The sequence below is a fragment of the Rhagoletis pomonella genome, unplaced genomic scaffold (assembly GCF_013731165.1).
Source record: "Rhagoletis pomonella isolate Grant_MI unplaced genomic scaffold, Rhpom_1.0 Rhpom_scaffold_00003, whole genome shotgun sequence".
Taxonomy (NCBI): Eukaryota; Metazoa; Arthropoda; class Insecta; order Diptera; family Tephritidae; genus Rhagoletis; species Rhagoletis pomonella.
Window position 1 is genome coordinate 11,667,860 of NW_023458557.1, and position 5,624 is coordinate 11,673,483.

A 5,624-nucleotide genomic window follows, 5' to 3' on the forward strand; every position below is an offset into this window, starting at 1 on the left:
TTTTTTTTTTTTTTTTTTTTATAAGTACTTTTTGTACCATTTGCTTTAACTTTCAGTTTTTTTTGTGTGTGGCCGCAATGACGCGGGATGGACCCACGGTCTCCATGTAATGTGGTTTATTCCACATCGCCGTTACCTGCGGGGGTGTACCAGTTGCCGTCGGATCTGCAGAGCCCTGGCGATCCGCCGGCGCTGATGCCGGCCAATACCTGCATGGCATGGAGCCCTGGCGCTCCCTGGAGCTGCTGCCTTGAGTGCCGGAATTCCGTGCTCCTGTTGTCCGGGCACGGGCACTTTATTAAAAAGGATTTACTCGCCCGCTGGCTCGAGTGATGGCTTGTAGCCAAGGCTCAAAATTGAATAAAATTGAAAGTGACTTCTTAGCGTTTTAAAAGGCACGTATAGAATGACGCTCATTTATTTTTCACTTCTACCTTAAACCTAGCTGCTATTGTACCTAGAACAGTGTTGCATTTTTAATATCGTAAATTCATAATTTTAAGATTAGCTTAGGGGGAATTCATACAAAGTGATTTGTAGTTGCAATTGTATGCTTTGATCGCATTACACTATATTACGAGCCGAAGAATGTGGTTTGTTAAACGCGTGTTGTATAGACCGTGGTTCTGGATTTCTATGTGGTGTTAATAGAGAAGGTTCCAGAGCATACCCGGCACCGCACGATAACCACGAATTGTGATCACCATATCGATACTTCATCATGAAAAAGTGTTTTGCATTGCTCATGCTCCATATAAAGGAGTCATGGCTAGAACCGGGATGTTAAGCATCAATAGCTCTAATAACCATATTATGATCGCAAGTCTGAAATATATAAGAAACAAATTTTACTAAAACTTTTTTCCTTATAAAATCAAGTAATTATGGCAACTTACAATCATTGCATTAATGCTAAAATTTCCTTTTCGGTTAAAAAAGCAGACCCGTCTTGTTGTTGCAATAGCTTGATGTGCGTCCCGTCAATACATCCAATCACACCCGGAATACCAAATTGTTCGTAGAAAGAACTTTTGGCGGCTCTTTTCTCTTGCTGAGGCACGAACAATATTATCCACTTTCAGAATAGTCTCCGCTCCATGAGCGTAATTATTTCTGAAATTATCTTGGAGACGGTGCTCCTTCCCAAAGCGATGTTTGAGTTGACTCCTATAGACCTTTGATACCCACCTTCGGCGTGGAATCGCAGCGTTGCTGCCAGCTTCAACCTGCGCTTGTTCATTTATTCTATAGAGTACAATAAAGCTGTAAAAAAAAATTAATAGTTTGAAATGGCGGTAGTATAAAAAAAAAACTTTTTATACTACTAACGCTGAGTCCGGTAATTCCATGGGATTGCTGTGATCGCGCAAAATTTTTCGCTTCACTTTTTAAGATGTTCGCTGCTCATTATTCAGCTTAATCGCCAATAAAACAATTGAACTCATGTTTATTTTCTCGGTTTTATTTATCCAAATGAAATTGACACACTAAAAAAAAAATTTACAGATTGGAGGTTTGTTCCTTTTTTTACAGAATCGGATTCGATATTACCTTCGAAACAAAAGTTCCGATCGGATTGTGGAAAACCATTTTAATTCCGAGTCGGAATCGAGTTCCGATTCCGATGCGATTCCGACTCGGATTGCAGAACAGGGCTACATGTGAATTTTACAATCAGTTTATCCCAAATTGTAAATAGTTTTGTTTCATGGTATTTTAATTGCCTTTTACTCAAATTCATAACAATTACGTCTCAACGTGAGTCCCGGGATAAATGCCGGAATCCCGGGATTACTTAAAAAATATTCCGAAATCCCAGGACCACAATTTTCCGCATATTTTGGCATCCCTAGCACCTAGGTTCCGCCAAAAACTTGAAGGCGAAATAAACAACAATCAACCCGCTGGGCCAGGGTTCGGAAATATTCAAATGTTCTGTATTGATTCTCCTTCGCGAACGAGAAGTATAAAACCAGTCCAGATAGTTCGCGTTCGCGAATGTTAGGTAGAAAAAATTTCCACTGTTGTTCGTACGCGTATGTATTGGTGGACCAAACATCGTCCGTTCATATATGTATGTAGCTATGAGTGGCAGCAATGCCTTCTCGAAGGTTCATTGCTGTCGTTCTCGTTCATAAGTGAATGTAGATGCTGCGGCAAATATTCGCGGAAAGTAGGTGTGGCTAGAGATATTATTCTATGCGAAGGTAATTTTGTTAATTGCAAAAGATTTGCACCGTTCACTCGATTTTCAAAAGTGAGGTGTCAAATGAAAGGGCTTGGCCTCTTGACGTGCAGTTAGTATATATTTTTCAATAGGGTTGCCACCTGCGTTTTAAATTATGATATTTGCACTGTTCTCCCGATTTTCAAAGGGGAGGTGTAAAATGAAAGGGTTTTGCCTCTGGATGTGCAGTAAGGATATATTTTTTTAATAGGGTTACTACCTGTGTTTAAAATTATGATATTTACACCGTTCTCCCGATTTTTAAAAGTCAGGCGTCAAATGAAAGAGCTTGGCCTGTGGATGTGCCGTAAGAATATAGTTTTTTAATAGGATGGCCCTCACAATTATTGCAAGTATGTAGAAATATTTTTAAACAAACAGCTTTCGCATATGTTGGGTAGAAAAATCTCGCGTATGAACAACAGCGAAAATGCTTTCTACCTAACATGTATGGAAGAAAATAATAACACCATCGACAAAATTTTTTTCACATGCATACATAGTCTTAGAATGTATTTACATATGTGGATATGAATAAACTCACCAAAATATATACATACATACACATGCATGTAGAAGCAAACGCAATTGCGATGCTTTGGTAAAAACAACCATCTGCAACCAAAGTACATACATACAGACACATGTATGCATAAGCAAACGCAATTTTAACACGCTTTGGTAAGAACAACCATCCGCATAGCAATGCCCTAACTAGTTGGCGAAAAGAGCATTCACAAACCCCTTTTGCACAGCTGTAGGCAAAGCCTCTTCATTTGACCCAAACGGTTTTTTAAAACCGGGAAAACGGTGTAATAATTATAACTTTTTGACAGACGGCAACCCTATTGAAAAATAAAAGCCTTGGTGCACTTCTAAAGGCTAGGCACTTTCATTTGATACCTCATTTTTGAAAATCATGCGAAGGATGTAAATATTATAATTTTGTAGACAGGCGGCAACTCTGTTCAAAAAATATGTCCTTATTGTACGATCCAGGCCCAGCCCTTTAATTTGAGGCCTTATTTTTATAAAAAGGGTGGCAACCCTATTCAAAAAATCTTTACCTCACATCTCGAGGCCAAGCCCTTTCATTTGACACCTCATTTTTGAAAATCGGAATAACGGTGTGAATATTAAAACAAGAGCAGCGCTGTCTTCGGCTATGCCGAAGGCTTCATACCTTTCATGAACATCCGAAAACTTTACTTTAACAGATTACTGCATTTGAAAAAATTTATATATTCACAGCACACATAGATAGAGGAGTTACATATATATATACAAAATCTTATATAAACAATCAGAAGTATGGAAGATATACCTTATATAGCACCAATCAAAGTGATTTTCACTGCTGTGTGATCGGTATGTAAACCGGTAACACAATTTAATGGGTTTAGCTTCCTACATAAAGGAGATATATCGCAAAAACTGGTATAGAAACAATCAGTGGTTCCCGAGATAAGGCTTATACAGCATAGATGTTGACACTTTTCTCAGTAGACTTTATATTATTATTTATACAATAGCTTACGAAATTTATCGGTTTTAGCTGTCCAAATAAATTAGTTTTACATTAAAACCCCATATCTGAACAATCAGTTATATGGAGGCAATATATAAGTTACAGTGACCCGGTTAATTTACTGTAAACTATCTGTTGATAATGAGTGAAAATAGTGCGAAATATCATGTTTCTATGTTGTTGTATATCTGAACAATCAGTAGTATGGGAGCTATATGTGAAAGTGACCCGATCTTTGTTATTTTCACTCTAAGAATTCTGTTGATAAACGTTGGAAGTATTGCAAAATTTCATGTTCCTAGCTGCATAAATCGAGGAGTCATAACGAAAATTCTAATAACTGAACAATCAGTTGAATGGGAGATATATGTTATAGTGACCCGATCTTTGTTATTTTAACTGTAATGATTCTGTTAATAATGAGTGAAAGCGGTGAGAATTTTCATGTTCCTAGCTGCATAAATGGAGAAGTTACGGCAAAAAACCTCATATCTGAACAATCAGTCGTATGGAGGCTATAGGTTATAGCGACCCGATCTTCGCCATTTTCACTGAGAGTATTCTTTTGATAATGGTTGACAACATTTCAAAATTTCATGTTACTAGCTACTTAAATGGAGGAGTTATAACGAAAAATCTTATATCTGAACAATCAGTTGTATGGGAGCTATATGTTATAGTGGTCCGATTCTTCCGGTTCCGACAAATGATTAATACATTATAAAAATACACCCACCTACGAAATTCGGATATCTCGAAAACTGAGAGACTAGATTGCATAAAAACAGACGGACAGACAGACAGACACACGGACAGACGCACATGGCTAAATCGACTCAGCTCGCCGTTCCGATCATTTAAGTATAAATTTTAATGGGTCTATCTCTTCTTATTCTGGTACTTACAAACATCGGACCAAAGTTATAATACCATTTCATGCTCATGAAAGGTATAAAAATATATCTTTACTGCACATCTAGATTTTTTGAAAATCGGAAGAACGGTGTAAATATCAGAATTGTAAACGCAGGTGTCAACCCTGTCAAAAAATATATCCTTACCGCACATCTAGGGGCCAAGCCCTTCATTTGACACCTAATTTTTGAAAATCGGGAGAACGTTGTAAATATTATAGTTTTAAACGCAGGCAACAGTTTTAAAAAAATTTAATATTTTAGACAAAAAATATTTTTTTTCTTCATACATTTATTTTTACCGGCAAAACTGTTGATTATATAGAAAAACGTTATATGAACAGATTAAAGGAATTGTAATTTTTTATTTTTTTAAATTTGTTTGAGCAAAATCGATTCCTAGACGTGACCCAGCGAAACGCCGGGACACGTATAACTTGTTTTTGACCGATATAACATTTCCCGATGGTTTCATCCCATCCCGATTTTGACTGTCGCATAGTGTAATTATTGATCTACTGAAATTGGCTGATTCATCGAATCTAAGTTTATGGAATTTTCAAAATATATCCATTAAACGAAATTTCAAGATTATATAAGCTTATCGATTTATCACTGCTTATCGAATTTTATCGTGCTAACAGAGTGTAATGAGTTATCAACCTTTTTCGATATCCACAAAATTTACATTTGTAAGTTATCGAAATTTGTCGAGCCCTCGAATTTCACAGTTATTGAAATTGGTCGAGTTAACGAATTTTGTTGAGTTATCGGATTTTAGGATTTTTGAAATTCATCGAACTATCGATATGTATGAAATCATTAATATTTATCGATAAAAGGGAAATTTATCGGGTCAATTCTAAGTCCTGCTGAAGTCCAAAGACCTTCTTAGATAAAAAATTTTAGGTACACTTGTAGGCTGGTGTGATCTATTATTTAATGGTGCAAATAA